This window comes from Papio anubis, chromosome 3 (genome assembly GCF_008728515.1).
Source record: "Papio anubis isolate 15944 chromosome 3, Panubis1.0, whole genome shotgun sequence".
NCBI classification, from domain to species: Eukaryota; Metazoa; Chordata; class Mammalia; order Primates; family Cercopithecidae; genus Papio; species Papio anubis.
Window position 1 is genome coordinate 115118092 of NC_044978.1, and position 22013 is coordinate 115140104.

General features: G+C 40.7%; 1 protein-coding gene and 1 pseudogene across 6 annotated transcripts in view; one reads left to right on the plus strand and one right to left on the minus strand.

Moving 5' to 3' along the window:
• Positions 1-22013, plus strand: part of SLC4A4 (solute carrier family 4 member 4) — a 494300-nt gene that overhangs the window by 217781 nt on the left and 254506 nt on the right. The gene's annotated exons all lie outside the window — the stretch shown is intronic.
• Positions 742-18556, minus strand: LOC108585811 (annotated as a pseudogene).

Consider the following 22013-nt stretch of genomic DNA (forward strand, 5'->3'; position numbering starts at 1 on the left):
AGGCTGTGGGCTTCAAGATGGCTTTTAGGATGATCAGAGAGGTCAGGAGTGTAGGTTTAAGCCAGGGCCCAGGGCCAACATTCCCTGAGATGAATCAAACCCCAGTCCTCTCTGGGTTTCCAGAACAAAGGCTAGGTGTGGGGAGCCAGCACTGTGAAGAGGGCAGGGGGCATGTCTGTAGGCATTGCTGGAACTGGGGGAGACTGTCAGAGTGGCTGGGGTAATGGTTATGTAATTTATGGCAGTTGGGCCTTCCTGCGTGACAGTGGGAGGCTGAATGCCCCTTATGGGAGAGTCATGCGCCATGGTTGGGCTGGAACAGCCAGCCAGAGGGCGTGGGGGCAGTGGCTCTGCTGGGGTGACCAAAGTAGGCAAGGAAAGCCACTTGTTGCACACACCCCATTTTGATCAACTGCTTTCATGCAGGATGAGGCAGGGATAGGATCATTTCTCAGACCCAGGTATTGATGTTATCTTAATTCTTTAGTCTGGAAGAACTTGATGAGAGGGCAGGCGGATGATAAGAATTTCCTTAATCAAACCCATTTTTCATGTCTCCTAGGGCTACCCCTTCATCTGCCCATCTCCAGAGAAAGATCTGAGTGCTCTCACTTCTCCAGCTTTTCTCACAAGGCAGTTGTTACTGGACTGCTGAGGGAAGTGGAAAGGAGGCCTGGGAGGGGGCTCTGATGGTGGCACCCAATCTACAGGGTCTGGAGTCAGGGTGAAGGAGGTCAGGGACTAGCGGCTGCCATAGTATGGGCACGCAGCCAGGCTGATGATGAGCAACGTGGCCAGGAAGAGGGTGGCTGTGAGCTGCAGCCGCAGCAGGACTGCTGAGATCATGGTGTGGACCACTAGCGAGCAGGATACAACCAAGAGGCATGTGATGCTGCTGCCGTGCTTCATGACAGTGGACATGAGCAGTCCATTTAGCCCTAGCTCAGCACCACAAGTTCTGCTCATGCTGACAAGCCTTCCAGGAGGCCTGGGCTGGGGCCACCAGCGGATGCAGATCTAGATTCAGGAGCACACCAAAGACATTTAGAATGTCTAGAGGCAGACATTCTAAAGTGCCAGGGGCAGCTGCCGTCTCTTCATGAGCAGCTCTGTATGCAGTGACGACAGACCTGAAATGAGGCAGTCCACGATAAGGAGCAGCAGGCCCAGCGGATTGATATGTAGGGGCATGGGGCTGGCAGCAGCTTCTGGAGGGGGCCCAGGAAGGGTGTTCTCAAGGTCTTACGGGACGTCTGGTGGATAGCAGGCCCCCACAGCCATCAGCAGCAGTAATGCTAACCCCTGAGGTGCAGAGAAGCAGTGCTGGAGGCAGAGACAGTGGAACAGGGCCCGCTTCCAATCTTGAGATTTCTCAGCGCCTGATAGGTGCCGGGGTCCATGTCAGGCTGAAGATAGATCACCAGGTTGTTGTTTGTGCCACAGATCAGGGCTGATAGTGTGAAGACAGCAGCTTAGTGCCAGAGTAGGGGCCCCTTACAGCCATGCTTGCCAGCTCACTATAAGGGAGAAAGTGCTTAACAGTAGTTTGGTCAACTCAGCTCCACAGCTGAGGAGGGCTGGAATTCCGGGCACTTGGCTGTCCACGTGGCACAGTGCCAGCATGGGGGATGGGCACCATACGTGGCAGTGGATAGGAGTAGCATCAATGTCCAGTACACTCATACCCACCCCAGACCTTGGGTGGCCCGTGTAGTTAGCAAGGGGAGTGGGATTGCAACACATTTAGGGGAAATCAAGTTATGGAGCCAGCTCCCAGTAGGAGGAGCCATGGAGCATTGCCAGAGAGGATACTGAAGATCAGAGTCATTTGCCAGGGCTTGAAGAGTAAGGGACTGGTGGCCCTTGAAGCCACAGTCTTGGCGCCAGTCTGACGGAGTTAGGGGAGGGAAGAAGGAATCCAGGGTGCAGGCTGACAAGCCACTGTGCACACTCTGCAGGAAGGGAGGCAAGGATAAAGGCAGCATGAAAGTTGGAGAAACAAATGGATGACAGCCAGGGAAGCCAGATAGTGTCTCTACCTGCAGGCCCCAGCTCCTTATTCTGCCTCCCTCATTGCATCTAGAGCTATTCGGGCCCTTGCATAGTGAGTGCAAATAGTCAGTCTTTCAATGTCCTCTCCATGTTGGGCACAGCATAGCCTGAGCTGCATAGATTGTCAGCGCAGGTGCCCCTTGCAAAGCCCAATACTACTGTTGCCTTCAGTTTGGCCACCACAGCCAGCCAGGAATTCCTTGAGGAATGGGGAGGACAACAGCGAGCCATCCCGGCCCGCTCTGCTGTTGACTTTGTCTTCCATGTGCCACTGCAGGCGCTCCAGCTGCTTCTTGAGAAATGCCAGGTCCTTCAGCTTAGGCAGAGAATCCTTGTCATCTGTCACCTTCCCCGCCAAACTTCTGAAGAGCACTTTCTATAAGTCAAAAGTAAGACAGTCTTAGTTTTGTTCTGTATATTTGATGTTTGGTGCATTGCAAAAGATGGCATAGCTTAGTAGGATGTTATTTTATTTCAGTTGCAAAGTAGGAAGGGCATTGATAATTGTAGAAATGGGGAGGAGGTACATATATGAATCTGAGGCTGTATATTTAGTCTTCTGAGCTTTGGAAATAGAGATGATTTTTTTTTTCAGTTTTAGCAAAGGAAGTATTGTAAAATTTCAGAAACAATCAGGCTATTGATAAAATATGCTTAAGTGGTAGAGGCCGGGCGCGGTGGCTCAAGCCTGTAATCCCAGCACTTTGGGAGGCCGAGGCGGGTGGATCACAAGGTCAGGAGATCGAGACTATCCTGGCTAACATGGTGAAACCCCGTCTCTACTAAAAATACAAAAAACTAGCCGGGCGTGGTAGCGGGCACCTGTAGTCCCAGCTACTTGGGAGGCTGAGGCGAGAGAATGGCGTGAACCCGGAGGGCGGAGCTTGCAGTGAGCCGAGATCGCGCCACTGCACTCCAGCCTGGGAGACACAGTGAGACTCCGTCTCAAAAAAAAAAAATAAAAATAAAAATAAAAAAAGTGGTAGAAAGAGCAATGCACTGAGAATAATGATTTTTAAAAAATCTTGATTCTGCTAGTAACTTGCTGAGCCTGGACAAGTCCCTTAATGTCTCTGAACCTCTGTCTTCTTTCTTATAAAATCATATTTCTGTATAACCTAAAAGGTCCCTTCCAGACCTAAAATTCTGTGACTCTGATTTTTCTCTATGGTCACAATGATTCTTTGCTTACTTCCACAGAGTATGAAGGTAACGGATATCCCTTATCAATGAAAATTACCTTTGAAAGTATAAGGCAGCAAACTGTGTTGCAAAGGGGATGTATGGAAATGGGCTGTAAATCTTGAACCTAATGGAGTTGCCTATGGCTCATTCTCTTTGGTGTGCACTACCTGCAGTGTTGACTCCTGGTGTGCTGTGATTCTGGAAGAGAGGCACTCGGTCTTAAATGTGTAGTTTTTGACAGCCTGTTTCTAGATGGGACACGCATCTAGACACACATCATTTCAATGGTGACCTTCAAGGGCAATGATGCCCCAGCCTTCAATGTGTAACTCTTAGGTAACACATCTAAAATTGGAATTTGGCAACCATATAGGAAAAGAGGATAATGTCATGTTAGGCCAAAATAGGGTATTTTGGGGATGGAAAACATCAAAGTCTATACTCTACCCAAGTATAGATTTTGGTAAATGGATTTTAGATAGATTGTTTTTCAAGCTCCTTTATGTTTCCTTAGACTTTTTCACTTTTTGTAGTAATCACTTTTTTTCTGATGTTTACAATGTTCTATTATAAATGGAGCTTACCATCTGCCATTAAGGAAAGTATAAAAATCAGGCGGTGCTAGTCTTTTTCTCTCCGTAAAGTAATTTCCATCAGACATCATTTTCCTCTGCTTTAATCTCTTCTGCGAATGTGGTAGTGATCTTAAGTCATACAGCTTGTAAGGTGAGGCACATTACAGATACAAATCTGAGGATTTAGCTGGGCAAGGGAGGGGGAGATAAATGGTAGAAAGGGAGGTGGAGACGTTTATTGATAACTCATGTAATGCTTCCTTGTGAGTAAAGAAAAGCAGATTGGTCATCTATAATAAAATGTAGCCCAAATGGCATTTGCACAGTTGTAAGGTTTATTTCACAGCAAATCAGTATGCCTATTAGCATTTCACACATATCCCTGTCTCTCTGTCAAGAATGTTTGCAGATTCTTTGTTGTTCATGCTTAAAGGCACTTTTTATCTTCTGGTGTCTTGCTAAGGGACCTCCTCTTGAAAAACAACTCTTCCAGTCTACACAGATGAATCTCTTCATGACTACTCTGTTTCAGTTTTTGATTAGCTCTTCAGGAATCACAGTTTCTGTTAGGATTAGCAGAAAGAATAAGATGAGAGGCCGTAATTTTACATTGTAATTCAGGATCAAAATCATAGACTTTGAAGTATTCCTGCTCCTAAACAGAATTGCAGCTATAGCATCCTGATAGGTGTTTTTCAAATCTCTTTTTCTTCCCTTCCTCTTCTTCTTCTACTTCCCTTTCTTCTTCTCCTCCCTCCCTTTTTTCCTTTTTCCCCTCCCTGCCTCCTTCTGTCCTGCCTTTCTTCTCTGTATTTTAAGTACTTCCAATAAAGACACGGACATTTGTCTGCATCTTGAAAACCCCAGATTCAGTTTCATCAACATCTATTGAATGCCTGTTATATTCTTGATTCTGTGCTAGGCCTATTCTTATGTGTTGTCTTATTTAATCCCCATAATAATTATTTGAAAAAGCTATTTCATTCCCATTCCATCAATGAGGAAACTTGGGCCTGATTCACAGAGCTAGTATGTGGCAGAGGCTGAATGTGAAATTAGATCTTCTGAATTCCTCCTTTACTGGGTAGAAACTCTGCTTCATATGGTAAGTTGTATTAGGGTTCTCCAGAGAAGCGGAACCAAGAGGATATATGGAGATATACGTGTGTATATATATTTATCATAGGAATTGGCTGTTGTAATTATGGAGGCCAAGAAGTCCCACCATCTGCTGTCTGCAAGCTGAGACCAGGGAAAGCCAGTGGTGTAATTCATTCTGAATCCAAAAGCCTGTGAATTGGTGGGCCAATGTCCTGGTCTGAGTCTGAAAGCCCAAGAACCAGGAGCGCTGATGTCTCAGAACAGGAGAAGATGCATGCCCCAGCTTAAACACAAAGGTGAATTCACCTTTCCTCCATCTTTTTGTTTGATTTTGTCCCTCAACAAATTGGATGATGTCCAAGCTCATTGGTTGGGCAACCTTCTTTACACAGTCTACTGATTAAAATGCTGATCTCTTTCAGAAGAGGCAAACCTAGAATAATGTTTTACCAGCTATCTGGGCATTCCTTAGCCCAGTCAAGTCGACATATAAAATTTAATCATCACAGAATTGCTATTATAAAAGGAACTATACCTTAGTGTGGAAGCGAGACAGCTATGATTAAGTGAGAACTTGTGACCAGATTCTGGGTCCAGATTCTAAATGACTGATTCAGCCTTGGGCAAGGTTTTGACCTTGTATTTTAGACTCTTTACTGATTAAAAAGAGATAGGAAAAGTTGTCTTAGAAGAGTCTTAACCTATAGCTGTCTGTATTTACTGCAGAACCTTACTTTGATAAAATTTTAATTTTGTGGACAACTTGGAACTCTTTAGTTGGGTAATAAATTCCAGCATAGTTGTTTTTATAGCACTGCAATTGATAGAAGTTATATGATCTAAAGCAATGGTTAACAAATGTGCTCCATTACTGGGCAGAATCTTATTTGATGGGATTATCAATACATATTTGTTGAATACCTACTGTGTGACTGACACTTTACATTCATGAGCTCATTTAACCCTTATATCATTTCTGTGAGTTCTCAATTACTTGCCTCAAAGATGATAAAAATGAGGCTCAGAAGAGTTAAATAATTTTTCCAAGGTCACATAACTAGTAGGTGAGGTTGGGACATGGATCTTTGAATGCACAAAAATAGCACAATTATTACTAGTGTGGGATTTTGAGTTAGATTTAAGTTCCAGTTCTGTCTCTTACTAGCAGTGTAACCTTTGGCAAGTGACTTGATCTACCTAAACCTTCATTTTTAGGTTGAGCTACTTAAGAGGTCTGTTCCATTCTAAAGATTCAATTGCAAGTATCCCTTTAGCATGGCCTGACACAGTAAGTGAGGTATGCAATGGCACCTGCTTATAAGGGTTTAGCATGTTAAATGAGAGATGAAACATAAAGATAAAAAGTGAGCATTTTTTCCATAATATATGCTAAAATGTTAAATCATGCAGTTTTAGCAAAAGATACTAGTGTGGTGCATGTGTTATATTAGACAGAACCTTGGAGTAGAGCTGGGATATGCAAAACCTTTCCCTATCTTTACCACTAGCACACTGTGAATCTCAGAGCATGTTATTTCACTTCCATGTCCTCTGTGTGTCATCCGTTCATGCATTCATAAAACATCTACAGAGAGACAGCAGTGTGTCCAGGCACACTGTACGAGGAATTTAGGAACTGGAAAAGGAGCTAACATGTGGCATCTGTTCCCGTCATGGGCCAAAGAACAGCCTAATGGGAGGAGAGACATACATATGAAGACTTTGTAATGCAGTGTGAAAAGTGGTATTGTAGTGTTCAGAGCCAGGGGAGGCTTTATGGAAGAGGTGACAATTGAAGAAGCAATGAAGATGAGAAGGGACTCTGCATTATTCATCTTTATAGTAATATTTCCTAAAGCATTGAGTGCCGTGCCCAACACATAGTAGGCACTCAGTAGTGAATTGGATACTGATTTGCAAGGCGGACTTGTTTTCAACATCCATTCCTTCCTGTGTTTCTTGTTAAAGCTCCTCTACCTCTTGAGGGAGCTCCACAGGGACTCAGTTCAAGTGCCTAATTCTCTTAGTGACAGTACACCAGGGTGGTTAAGAGCATAGGCTCCGAAGTCAGACTTCCTGGTTTCAGTTTCTGTCTGCTATTTGTTAGCTGTCTGACCTTGAGCAGTTACTAAGCTTTCTGTGCCTCTGTTTCCTTATCTATAAAATGGGATAATAGGCTGGGTACGATGGCTCACACCTATAATCCCAGCACTTTGGGAGGCCAAGGCAGGCGGATGATGAGGTCAAGAGATTGAGACCGTCCTGGCCAACATGGTGAAACCCCGTCTCTACTAAAAATACAAAAATTAGCCGGGCGTAGTGGCGCTCGCGCCTGTAGTCCCAGCTACTCGGGAGGCTGAAGCAGGAGAATTGCTTGAACCTAGGAAGCAGGGGTTGCAGTGAGCTGAGATCGCGCCCCTAAACTCAGTTTGGCAACAGAGCAAGACTCTGTCTCAAAAAAAAAAAAAAAAAAAGATAATAATACCTAGCATTATTAAATGGAAAAAATTAAATGCAAAGAACTTTGAATGGGGACTAAGCACTAAGAATAGTAATTGCATAATGAATGTTAGCAATTTTTATTTTTCATTTTGATACATTTTGCACTGAGTTCATTTATTAGAGTCCCACTTCACAAATACTCAGTTACCTGCAAAAATAGAATTTTTCTGATTGACAGTGGTCAAAAAGAAAAGGTGACTTATTTTAGGAAAGATGTTGCTTTTTCTTCGCCTGTTCTTGCTTTAAAGCATGGATCATAAGGTCCTAGTTAATGCCACAAGGAGCTCACATGTATTTTGCTAATTATAAGTCATGCTTCTCAGTGGCCCTTTTAACTGTTAAAATGACCTCTGGTTTCTGATTTTTCTTTACTCTTTATTAATAGTTAACAAACTGTTTAATGCATGGTAGGAAAGCCAAGTAAGCCTGAAGCATTTAGAAAATGGCATGTGAATTAGTTGTAAACTGTTTCAGTAAACATTAAATGGGTGGCAATTACTTAAAGTGATTGCCTAAGTTTCATTAAAGTATTTAAAAGAAAAATATGTGCTTAATGCTGCTTTAATTATAAGGAACTTATTAGAGTAGCTTCCATCTAGGGTTTACCAAGTTAGCCTAATTCATAACCTCACCTAGGGCATTTTATACACATGCATTTTATACACATTTCTCATTTCACCCCTCACCCTCTGCCTCACTGAGACTCAAACCTGGTAATCTGTGTTTTTAATTATTTCAGGTGAATCTGCCAATGAGACCTGGTTGGAAAACACTGCTCAGGTGTTGTCTGGTTAAAAGCTTGCTTTCGATTTTGCATTCAACAATTGGAAAAAGCTCTTAAAGATTCTTCAGTATAACTGGTTACCAAGGGTTAATCATGGTGAATATAGAATGAGACTAGCTGAGGAAATGGAAGTCTGTGATTTTTGATTGCCTTGTTAAATTGTCAACAGCAGCAGCACCACCATCATTGATTGGGTTATGGCAGGAAATGCTATAGTTAGATTTGCTACAAATTAGTTTAGATAGAGAGTATGGGTGAAAATAAGGTAATCTTATCAGATGTTGTCTGATAAATGGAAGCAGTACATTTATCAGCAGAGTTGCAAAAGAAATGTTGAGTACACCTTTGAAACAAGGTTGCCTGCCGTGGATTATAGCAAACATAAATATTCTCAAGGTGTGTGGAATCAATAAAAACCAAAGGTGTCAAGATGAAAAGAGCAGTCAGCTTGTATAGGTGCCCACAACTACTAATCATAACTTGATAGGTGTGGAAAGAACTGCTGAATACCCTCCCTCCCTCACTGCCCCAACTATGGCACTGCCCTAGATAGCCTTCTAAAACACACACCTGATTGTGCCACTCCCTGCCCACAACCCTCAATACTTTTCTATTCATATGCTGGGATAAAGTCTAAATGCCTTATCAAAGTATATAGGACCATTCACGATTTATCTACTATATACTTTTATAGTCTTCGTTCTCTTCTCTTGCCACATTTTCATGCTATATGCTCAAGCCAATTGAAGTCTATACATGTAGTCTTCCAAAGTGCTTTGAGAGAAAAAAATCATATACCACATTATTCTGTGATAGACCCTAACACAGTGCCTAGTAGGGGCTCAATATACATAGTAGTTGTTTAATAAATGTTTATTGACAAATGAATAAATCAAAACACAATTACTGTAATGATCTCGTTACATGTGGATGTTTCCCTTTTGGGATATAAGCCCATCCAGAGCACTATAGTGTGCACAGTTACTGGCACATAATAGATAGTCATTAAGCATTTATGGGGATCTGGCAAAATGGCCAAATAGGAACAGCTTTGGTCTGCAGCTCCCCGAGACCAATGCAGAAGGCGGGTGATTGCTGAACTTCCAACTGAGGTACCTGGTTCATCTCACTGGGACTGGTTAGACAGTGGATGCAGCCTATGGAGGGTGAGCAGAAGCAGAGGAGGGTGTCGCCTCACCCAGGAAGCTGGGGAACTCCCTCCTCTAGCCAAGGAAAGCCATGAGGGGCTGTGCTATCTGGCCCAGATACTACGCTTCTCCCATGGTTTTTGCCATCTGCAGACCAGGATATTCCCTCATGTGCCTACACCACCAGGGCTCTGGGTTTCAAGCACAAAACTGGGCGGCTGTTTGAGCAGATGCCAGGCCAACTGCAGGAGTTTTTTTTGTTTCATACCCCACTGGTGCCTGGAACCCCAGTGGTGCCTGGAACCCCAGTGAGAGAAAACCGTTCTCTCCCCCTGGAAAGGGGGCTGAAGCCAGGGAGCCAAGTGATCTCGCGCAGTGGATCCTACTCCCATGGAGCCCAGCAAGCTACGAACTGCTGGCTTGAAATTCTTGCTGCCAGCACAGCAGTCTGCAGTCGACCTGGGACACTCAACTTTGGTGGAGGGAGGGGTATCCACCATTACTGAGGCTTGAGTAGGTGGCTTTCGCCTGACTATGCTAAGGACTGGAAGTAACTCAACACAGCACGGCAAAGTGGCTGTGGCCAGACTGCCTTTCTAGATTCCTTTTCACTGGGCAGGGCATCTCTGAAAGAAAGGCAAGAGCCCCAGTCAGGGGCTTATAAATAAAACTCCCATCTCCCTGGGACAGAGCACCTGGGAGAAGGGGCAGCTGTGGGTGCAGCTTCAGTGGACCTAAACATTCCTGCCTGCTGGCTCTGAAGAGAGCAGCAGATCCTGACAAGGAGGGTTCTCCCAGCACAGTGCTCGAGCTCTGCTAAGGGACAGACTGCCTCCTCACATGGGTCCCTGATCCCCATGCCTCCTGACTGGGAGAGACCTCCCAACAGGGGTTGACAGACACCTCATACAGCAGGAAGGAGCAGGCAGGAATCTTCACTGTTCTGCAGACTCCGCTGGTAATATCCAGGCAAGTAAGGTCTGTAATGGACCTCCAGCAAACTCCAGCAGACCTACAGGAGAGGGGCCAGACTGTTGGAATAAAAACTAACAAACAGAAAGCAATAACATCAACATCAACAAAAAGGACCCCCCCACACACAGAAACCCCATCCAAATGTCATCAGTCTCAAAGATCAAAGGTAGATAAATCCATGAAGATGAGGAAAAATCAGCACACAAATGCTACAAATTCCAAAAACCAGAATGCCTCTTCTCCTCCAAATGATCACAACTCCTTTCCAGCAAGGGCACAAAACGGGACAGAGAATGAGTTTGACGAATTGACAGAAGTAGGCTTCAGAAAGTGAGTGATGACAAACCCCTCTGAGCTAAAGGAGCATATTCTAACCCAATGCAAGGAAGCTAAGAACCTTGACAAAGGGTTACAGGAACTGCTAACTAGAATATCCGATTTAGAAAAGAACATAAATGACCTGATGGAGCTGAAAAACACAGCACGAGGACTTCGTGAAGCATATGCAAGTATCAATAGCCAAATGGATCAAGCAGAAGAAAGGATATCAGAGATTGAAGATGAAATTAATGAAATAAAGCATGAAGACAAGATTAGATAAAAAAGAATGAAAAGGATTGAACAAAGCCTCCAAAAAATATGCGACTCTGTGAAAAGATCAAACTTATGATCGATGGGGTCCCTGAAAATGATGGAGGGAATGGAACCAAGTTGGAAAACATACTTAAGGAAATTATCCAGGATAACTTCCCCAACATAGCAAGACACGCCAACGTTCAAATTCAGGAAATACAAAGAACACCACTAAGATACTCCTTGAGAAGGGCAACCCTAAGACACATAATCGTCAGATTCTCCAAGCTTGAAATGAAGGAAAAAAGAATGTTAAGGGCAGCCAGAGAGAAAGGTCAGGTTACCTACAAAAGGAAACCTATCAGACTAACAGGAGATCTCTCTGCAGAAATCCTACAAGCCAGAAGAGAGTGGGGCCCAATATTCAATATTTTTAAAGAAAAGCATTTTCAACCCAGAATTTCATATCCAGCCAAACTAAGTTTCATAAGGGAAGGAGAAATAAAATCCTTTGCAGAAATGCTGAGGGATTTTGTCACCACCAGGCCTGCCTTACAGGAGCTCCTGAAGAAAGCACTAAATATGAATAGGAAAAATTGGTACTAGCCGCTGCAAAAACACACCAAAATATAGAGACCAGGGACACTATGAAGAAACTGCCTTAACTAATGTGCAAAATCACCAGCTATCATCACGATGACAAGATCAAATTCACACATGACAATATTAACCTTAAATATAAATGGGCTAAGTGCCCCAATTAAAAGGCACAGATTGCCAAATTGGATAAAGAGTCAAGACCCATTGGTGTGCTGTATTCAGGAGACCCATCTCACATTCAAAGCCACACATAGGCTCAAAATCAAGGAATGAAGGAATATTTACCAAGCAAATGGAAAGCAAAAAGCAAACAAACAAACAAAACACAGGAGTTGCAATCCTAGTCTCTGATAAAACAGACTTTAAGCCAGCAAAGATAAAAAAAGACAAAGATGGGCATTACATAATGGTGAAGGTATCAATGCAACAAGAAGAGCTAACTATCCTAAATGTATATGCACCCAATATAGGAACACCCAGATTTATAAAAACAAGTTCTTAGAGAACTAAAAAGAGACTTAGACTCCTGCACAATAATAGTGGGAGACTTTAATACCCCACTGTCAATATTAGATCAACGAGACAGAAAATTGACAAGGATATTCATGATTTGAACTCAGCTCTGGACCAAGCAGACCTAGTAGATATCTGCAAAACTCTCCACCCCAATCGACAGAATATACATCTTACTCTAAAATTGATCACATAATTGGAAGTAAAATACTCCTCAGCAAATGCAAAACAGTGGAAATCATAACAAACAGTCTCTTAGACCACAGTGCAATCAAATTAGAGCTCAGGATTAAGAAACTCACTCAAAACCACACAAGTACATGGAAACTGAACAACTTGCTCCCAAATGAATACTTGAGTAAATAACAAAATTAAGGCAGAAGTAAATAAGTTCTTTGAAACCAATAAGAACAAAGACAAAATGTACCAGAATCTCTGGGACACAACTAACACAGTGTTTAGAGGGAAATTTATAGCACTAAATGCCCAAAGGAGAAAGCAGGAAAGATCTAAAATTGATACCCTAGCATCACAATTAAAAGAACTAGAGAAGCAAGAGCAAACAAATTTAAAAGCTAGCAGAAGAAAAGAAATAACTAAGATCAGAGCAGAACTGAAGGAGATAGAGACACGAAAAACCCTTCAAAAAATCAATGAATGCAGGAACTGGTTTTTTGAAAAGATTAACAAAATACATAGACTGCTAGCCAGACTAATAAAGAAGAAAAGAGCCTGCCTTCCAAGACTGTGGAGGAAATTCCACAAGATAGTAATTATTACAATAAAGATGTCAAAAAGCAAACTTTCAACAAGTTGAGTTGAAAAAAATCTAAATGGCTTTTATTAATGATTCATGAATTGGGCACCATCCCATCTGTAAAATAGAAGGAATTCCAATGAGCAGAGCAGAGAGGGTTGGTTTTATAGGCAGAAAAGTGGTGAAGAAGCAAAAAATAGAGAACAAAAAGTAGATTGTTCATTTTTTTTTTTACTTATTTTTATTTATTTATTTATTTTTAATGATGGAGTCTCGCTGTGTTGCCCAGGCTGGAGTGCAGTGGTGTGATGGCAGCTCGCTGCGGCCTCATCCTCCTGGGCTCAAGCGATCCTCCCACCTCAGTCTCGTAAGTAGTTGGAACTGCTGGCATGCATTACTGCATTCGGCTAGTTTTTTAGTTTTTTGTAGAGACAGGGTCTCATTATGTTGCCTGGGCTGGTCTGGAACTCCTGGGCTCAAACAGTCTTCCCACCTTGGCCTCCCAAGGTGCTGAGATTACAGGTGTGAGCCACCACACCCAGCAAATTGTTCATTTCAAAGTTACTTTCCTTATAGGGTTAGAATAGAGGGGACTTCATTATCATACTGGCTCAGATAAACTGGGTCCCTTCTGATTGGCCACTGTGAATATCTTATTTTTTGGAAAGTTGGCTCATTTTAAAGTTCAATTTGATTACAGGGCACCTAGAACTAGTGACTCCATTCTGGTTTGGTTTGCTCTGTTGGGCCTAGTCCAGGAGCTCAGTTGAAAACAATGGCCTCCCACAATTTTTATTTAAGAAGATAATAACAATTGTTAATGCTTACTGGAGGCTATTTCATTTAATTCTCACAGTAGTCTTGAATGACATAGTTTCCATAATTACCCCCAATTTGTACATGGAGAACCTGATACACCAAGATGTATGTCAATGCACTTTGAAAACTCAAGCCCGAATTAGCCGGGCGTGGTGGCAGGCACCTGTTATCCCAGCTACTTGGGAGGCTGAGGCAGGAGAATAGCTTCAACTCGGGAGGCGGAGTTCGCATTGACCCAAGATTGCACCACTGTACTCCAGACTGGGCAACAGAGCAAGCTTCCATCTCAAAAAAAAAAAAAAAAAAAAAAAAAAAGGAAAGAAAAACAAAACTCAAGCCTGGTGGCCAGGCACAGTGGCTCGTGCCTGTGGTCCCAGCACTTTGGGAAGCTGAGGTTGGTGGATCACCTGAGGTCAGGAGTTCGAGACCAGCCTGACCCATCTCTACTAAAAATACAAGGATTGGCCAGGCCTAGTGGTGTGTGCCTGTGGTCTCAGCTACTCGGGAGGCTGAGACAGGAAAATTGCTGGAGCCTGGAGGGCAGAGGTTGCAGTGAGCTGGGATCCCACCACTGCACTCCAGCCTGGGTGAAAGAGTGAGACTCTGTCTAAAAAAAAAAAAAAAAAAGAGAGAGAGAGAGAACTCAAGCCCTATGCAAGTATGGAGATTGATTGGGATGAGACTGTTGAGGGATAGAAATACAAATGTGACTTTAGGGAAGTCACATCCCCAAACTGGGGTTAATTTTGTTATCTGTAAAATGAAGAAGTTGAACTCTTTGAAGGTACATTCAAAACTCCGAGTCTAACTAGAAAAATTGAATGTGGTTCATTGTCCTTACACTATGAATAAATAATTTCATGAAAAAAAAAGAGAAGAGAAGAATCAAATAGACACAATAAAAATTGGTAAAGGGGATATCACCACTTATTCCACAGAAATACCAACTACCATCAGAGAATGGTATAAACACCTCCAGCAAATAAACTAGAAAATCTAGAAGAAATGGATAAATTCCTGGACGCATACACTCTCCTAAGATTAAATCAGGAGGAAGTTGAATCCCTGAATAGAGCAATAACAGGTTCTGAAATTGAGGCAGTAATTAATAGCCTGCAAACCAAAAAAAGCCCAGGATCTGGCGGATTCACAGCTGAATTCTACCAGAGGTACTAGGAGGAGCTGGTACCATTCCTTCTGAAATTATTCCAAACAGTAGAAAAAGAGGGACTCCTCCCTAACTCATTTTATGAGGCCAATGTCATCCTGATTCAAAAACCTGGCAGAGACACAGCAAGAAAAGAAAATTTCAGGCTAATATCCCTGGTGAACATTGAGGTGAAAATCCTCAGTAAAATACTGGCAAACCGAATCAAGCAGCACATCAAAAAGCTCATCCACCATGATCAAGCTGGCTTCATCCCTGGGATGCAAGGCTGGTTCAACATATGCAAATCAATGAATGTAATCCATCACATAAACAGAACCAATGACAAAAACCACATGATTATCTCAATAGATGCAGAAAAGGCCTTTGATAAAATTCAACATCCCTTCATAGTGAAAACTTTCAATAAAGTAGGTATCGATGGGACATCAAAATCATAAGAGCTATTTATGATAAACCCATAGCCAGTATCATACTGAATGGACAAAAGCCGGAAGCATTCCCTTTGAAAACTGGCTTAAGACAACGATGCCCTCTCTCACCACTCCTGCTCAACAGAGTATTAGAATTTCTGGCCAGGGCAATCAGGCAAGAGAAAGAAATAAAGCGTATTCAAATAGGAAGAGAGGAAGTCAAATTGTCTCTATTTGCAGATGACATGATTGTACATTTAGAAAACCCCATTGTCTCAACCCAGAAACTCCTTAAGCTGATAAGGAACTTCAGCAAAGTCTCAGGATACAAAATCAATATGTAAAAATCACAAACATTCCCATACACCAAAAATAGACAAACAGAGAGCCAAATCACAAGTGAACTTTCATTCACAATTGCTACAAAGAGAATAAAATACCTAGGAATACAACTTACAAGGGATATGAAGGACCTCTTCAAGGAGAACTACAAACCACTGCTCAAGGAAATGAGAGAGGACACAAACAAATGGAAAAACATTCCACGCTGATGGATGGGAAGAGTCAATGTCGTGAAAATGGCCATATGGCCCAAAGTAATTTATAGATTCGATGCTATCCCCATCAAACCACCATTGACTATCTTGACAGAATTAGAAAAAACTACTTTAGATTCCATATGGAGCCAAAAAATCCTGTATAGCCAAGAAAATCCCAAGCAAAAAGAACAAAGCTGGAGGCATCATGCTACCTGACTTCAAACTATACTACAAATCTATAATAACCAAAACAACATGTTACTGATACCAAAACAGATATATAGACCAATGGAACAGAACAGAGACCTCAGAAATAACACCACACATCTACAACCATCTGATCTTTGACAGACCTGACAAAAACAAGCAATGGGGAAAGGATTCCCTATTTAATAAATGGTGCTGGGAAAACTGACTAGCCATATGCAGAAAACAGAAACTGCACCCCTTCTTTACACCTTATACAAAAATTAACTCAAATGGATTAAAGACTTAAATGTAAAACCTAAAACCATAAAAATCCCAGAAGAAAACCTAGGGAATACCATTCAGGACATAGGCATGAGCAAAGACTTCATGACTAAAACACTAAAAGCAATTGCAACAGAAGCCAAAATTGATAAATGGGATCTAACTAAACTAAAGAGCTTCTGCACAGCAAAATAAATTATCACCAGAGTGAACAGGCATCCTACATAATGGGAGAGAATTTTTGCCATCTATCCATCTGACAAAGGTTTAATTTCCAGAATCTACAAGGAACTTAAACAAATTTACAAGAACTAAAAAAAAAAAAAAAAAAAAAAAAAAAACCGTCAAAAAGTGGGCGAAGGATATGAACAGACACTTCTCAAAAGAAGGCATTTATGCAGCCAACAAACATATGAAAAAAGCTCATCATCCCTGGTCATTAGAGAAATGCAAATCGAAATCACAATGAGATACCATCTCACGCCAGTTAGAATGGTGATCATTAAAAAGTTTGGAAACAACAGATACTAACGAGGATGTGGAGAAATAGAAATGCTTTTACATTGGTGGTGGAGTGTAAATTAGTTCAACCATTGTGGAACACAGTATGGCGATTCTTCAAGGATCTAGAACCAGAAATACCATTTGACCCAGCAATTCCATTACTGGGTGTATACCCAAAAAATTATAAATCATTTTATTATAAAGACACATGCACACATATGTTTATTGCAGCACTGTTTACAATATAACAACTTGGAACCAACCCAAATGACCATCAATGATTGACTGGATATAGAAAATGTGGCACATATCCACCATGGAATACTGTGCAGCCATAAAAAGTAATGAGTTCATGTCCTTTGCAGAGACATGGATGAAGCTGGAAACCATCATCCTCAGCAGACTAACAGAGGAACAGAAAACCAAACACTGAATGTTTTCACTCATAAGTGGGAGTTGAATAATGAGAACACATGAATGCAGGGAAGGGAACAACACACACTGGGGCCTTTTAGGGAGTGGGGTGCAAGGGGAGGGAGAGCATTAGGACAAATTCCTAATGCATGTGGGGCTTAAAACCTAGATGATGGGTTGGTAGGTGCAGCAAACCACCATGGCATATGTACACCAATGTAACAAACCTGACGTTCAGCACATGTATCCTAGAACTTAAAGTAAAATAAAATAAAATTAAAAAAGAGATTGTGAATTTATCAATAACATGATAAAATTACAGACTGCAGTGCATACCATATCATAGGGAACTCTTATTATGCTGTTGAAGGGAGATTGGGTAAGCTAGAAATACTAAATAATAGTATGTTTGATTTTCTTAGAGTTTATAAAATTATCAAGCCAAAAAATGACTATCTGAATCTTGGAAGACTGGAAATTTGGCTGACTTCTTTTAGGTTTCTTCCTTTCCCACAGAATTCTTTGTTTCTCTCTCTATTCTGTGCCCATTAGTATTAAACCTGAAACTGATGCAAACCCCGTAGAAACAGAGCTGACCTATCCAGAGTTACTCTCCTGATAGTTTCCAGCCCACCTAGGTTTAGAGGACAGTTGTTTTGAACTATATACGGACTTTGGCTTGAGTTGGGTTCTCTAGGAAAACAAAAAATAGACAAAAGACATTGAATAGTGATTACTTTTTTAAATCATAGCTTTATTATGGTAAGAAACTGGAAGGATTCAAAAGAGTTGGTCATACTTACTTGGATTCAGGTCAAGCCATTGCCAAGCCGTGGTACAGCCACTGATGTGGACCTTTTTCAATAGAGGCAGAGAAGACTTTATTCTCAGACTGGGCTCTAAGTACTCCTGGGGTTAAGTACAGTATAAATATATTTACCTGAAACATCCCTTTTATTTGGATATTTGGAAGGAATATTTTTATAATAAGGTAAACCTAGAACTATTAATTTTAAATATGAAATGTAAAAGTCTTTGAAGACAAAGCATGGAGCTTTGCAGAGATACTTTGAGGCCGGGTGGATGCCTCAGTTATTCCGTCTGACTAAAGTGTTGAAGAACACACACATTATACTAGTATTGGTTTGTAACATGGAAGATAGCATAGACATTAAGTCTTTGTTTTTTGAGTTAATCACTGAGGGAAACTGAAGTTCCATTTCACCACTTCCTGGGTATAGTGACAGTGGTACAATCTCTAGCTTCACTTTGTTGCATAAGAAACCAATTACGATCCAAAGCTGCAAAGAAAGATGCATTTCTGCCTTTAAGAACAAGTTTAAATCATGAACTGCTTTATTTAGAGCCAGTTGGAGGTCGCATACTGCTGGCAATTCCAAACCATTTAAAAAACAAAAGTTACGGTTATTAATTTTCGAAGCCACAAAAGCATGAATCAACATTATAGCAGTGTCAGTATCTCAGTAGGAACTAGTTTCAACTGAACTGTGGCAGCAAAATAAACGTTTGCAGATTGTTTTGACAAAATGTCATCCTCTGGGCTTTAATTTATTTGCCAACAGCCTTACTTTTGAAAAAAATCTTGCTGCACTTGAAGTTTAGAAGAAAATCCTCCCTCTGAACATTCTGGACCTTAACAAATAACTCTATCTGCAAGCATTTGTAATGTGGATCTGCAAATGTTTTAGAATGCAATAGGTTGCTAAGAGATATGTCTGTAAACATCTGTTTGACATATTTCACCGTGGTGGAGATTAGGGACCCCTGCTACCCCTGGTGGGACAGGCCTTTTTTTAAAAAACAGAATTCACCTGTGGGTTTTGAAAATTATTTATTTGTTTATTATGATTTTTAAAAATTTAAAATTTTTAAAGTTCCAGATACATGTGCCAAATGTGCAAGTTTGTCACATAGGTAAATGTGTGCCACAGTAGTTTGCTGCACCTATCAACCCATCACGTAGATATTAAACCTTGCATGTATTAGCTATTTATCTTGATGCTCTCCCTCCCTCCAACCCCCACAGTCCCCAGTGTGTGTTGTTTCCTTCCCTGTGTTCCATGTGTTCTCATTGTCCAGCTCCTTCTTATAAGTGAGAACATGTGGTGGTTGGTTTTCTGTTCCTGCATTAGTTTGCTGAGGATAATGGCTTCGAGCTCCATCCATGTCCCTGCAAAGGGCATGATCTCATTCTGTGATTTATTTTTAAAGAGATAGAATCTTGCTGTATTGCTCAGGCTGGACTTGAACTCCTGGGCTCAAGCAGTCCTCCAGCCTCAGCCACTCAAGTAACTGAGACTACAGGCATGCACCAGTATGGCCGGCTCACATGTGTTTATAAGGTTCTCTAGACAAGGCTGTAACAGGGTTGTGTGTGTGTGTGTGTGTGTGTACTGTCAGATGATTTTATTCCTATTTTTCTAGTGTACACCCATCATTTGAAGCTTAGGCACATGCAACTCTAGGAGGTGAGTTTATTCCCTGAAATGAATATCTTTTTTGAAAGTTGCTTGACAAGTGTGAAGACAATCATTTTCCAAAGCATTAACATCAATTTTATACAAAATTCTGCCTGTGTGTGTTTATATGCATTTCATCTGACTCTTAAACAGATCTATAACTCCCAAAGTTAGAACTGACAAATTTATAGGCTAAGTTGTTTGAGCTCTGGAATGAATTTAGACAGTTCTTAAAGCCATTTAAAATCAGAGGAAAATACATTAAAAGGAATAGAAGGGATAGCTTGTCGGAAAGTAAAGGAATAATGGCTCAATCCCAAGCTTAGTATAGGGAAAGTTGAACACTCATTGCAAAGTATTTGATAATACGTAGTCCTTGGATACTTTAAAAAGAAAAACAAACATTGTTATTATCAAGATTTTAACATGCCTCATTTTCAAAGAGTTCAAACCAATGGCTAGATATGTTTTTGAAATCTCCTGTTTGGACGGTGGGATTTAGAAGGGTGCCCTATGTTCACAAATACAGTAGAAATAGAAATGATGGGGGAAGCACAGTACAGCAGAAAGAGTATGGACTTTATGGTCAGACAAAGCTACATAACTGTTAAGTCTAGATCTCCCCATTACTAGATATGTGATCTGGGTAATGTATGCAATAACCTCATTGAATACATATCATATATGAATATAGAAATAATACTTAGGTTATGGGAATGTTCTGAGGATTAAAGGAGATATGTTCACAATAAGTGCTATTTATCAGTAGATGTTCTTATTAAGTAATATTTCTAATCTAGTGTCCTTACCAAACTGCTTGGCCAGGAAAAAATAGAAAGCAAGCTGTGAAGATTCTCTTCAATAAACCTCATAACTGTCGTTTGAAGAGGCTTGCAAGTGGTGATGAACTGAAAGAAGAAAAATAAAACTTGTGATAATGGAAAATAGAAGTATAAGTTTTGGAAAAAAAGACTGCAGTGGATGTGTAGCCCAGTTTGTACACACTCCAAATAACATTGGAAAGCCAAGTTATTGTTCTCAAAGTCTGCTCATTTTAAATAGTAATAGATTCAAGATAGAGGAGAAACTCACTTATGAAGTGAGCTTGATCTCAGCATGTGAAAGGATACATTTTTTTGACTTAGTTCAGAACATGCTAATTTCATAGGCAAATTAACCAATTGTCATTCATGTCAGGACATACCATGCAGACGTTTCAGAACAATTTTAATTGCAGTTGACATTTTTGAAATGAATTCTTGGACATACACATCTATATGGCGTGGATGTGTCACTCTGTAGGAGAAAACAGTGTCAGCTGATTTAATAACTAAAGAATAAATTTTAATATTTAGGCATATTTTACATTAGTGACAAAAAAAGAACTCGATTAGAAACTGACTTTCAGAGTTCTATTTAGGGAATTCATTTAGCTGACATCACAGGTAACTCTTAAATAGCACCTTTAGTGTGTTTTCAAGTAGGATTAGGTGAATATAACGTTACAAGAACTATGCATTGGCCAGTTTTTCTTTGAGTGTACAAGACAGAAGTTTAGAGTTTATTTAACTATAATTTATTTTTATGTAAACCAGTAATGGAATCTTTAAAAATATTTAGGTTCTTGTTCTGAAAAATTAAGTTTTTTTTTAAAGGAACATGGTTAATGACTGATTTACACGTGTTATTTTAACATGAGTTTTGTTCTATTGTAGTGGAGAATTACACTTCCTACCATCTCCACTATGCAAGAGTAGAGAGTGGCTGGACATATCTTAGGCTATAATGATCTTAATATGTGTGTTTTGGGTGCAGCTCAGAGATAACCAATGTTGTTTAAAATTCATTGGTGTCTCTTGGATTGCTGATTCTGTTTTGTTTTTAAGTCAGATTACTACTTGAAGAGGAAAACTTAAATGATTGTCAGTAGGACCTGTGAATCAAAACTTGTTCTGTACATAAAATATTCAGATTCATTTCAGTAAGTAACCCTTGTGCATAGCTTAGTTCCTTTCACTACATATTCTTTTTATCTGTGAACCATCGTGCATACTTTTCCTTTTCATTCTGTCTGTAGAAATCCTCATTCTATTCACGTGCTTTATTTTTCCATTGGATTTTCAGGTTTACTTAGATCTCTGGAGTTGGTTATATGCCTTTACCTCTTTAGGTCACTTTCACTGAGGTTTATTTATCTTGGCCACAATTCATGGGAAATTCACTGAAAACTTCATTCATTGTGCAACTTCTTTAGGTAGTTGGCATTTAAATACTGCTAGTTAGTGCTCACTGTACATCTTTGACTAAATAACAGGGTAAATAAAGGGTGAGAATATTGCTTAGCATTATTTTTTCCCTCTAAGAATGTCAGATTCAGTTTTTTCAATCTTTGTATTGAAAATTTGTTGGTATTACTTCTCAAAGAAAAGATGAGATCAAA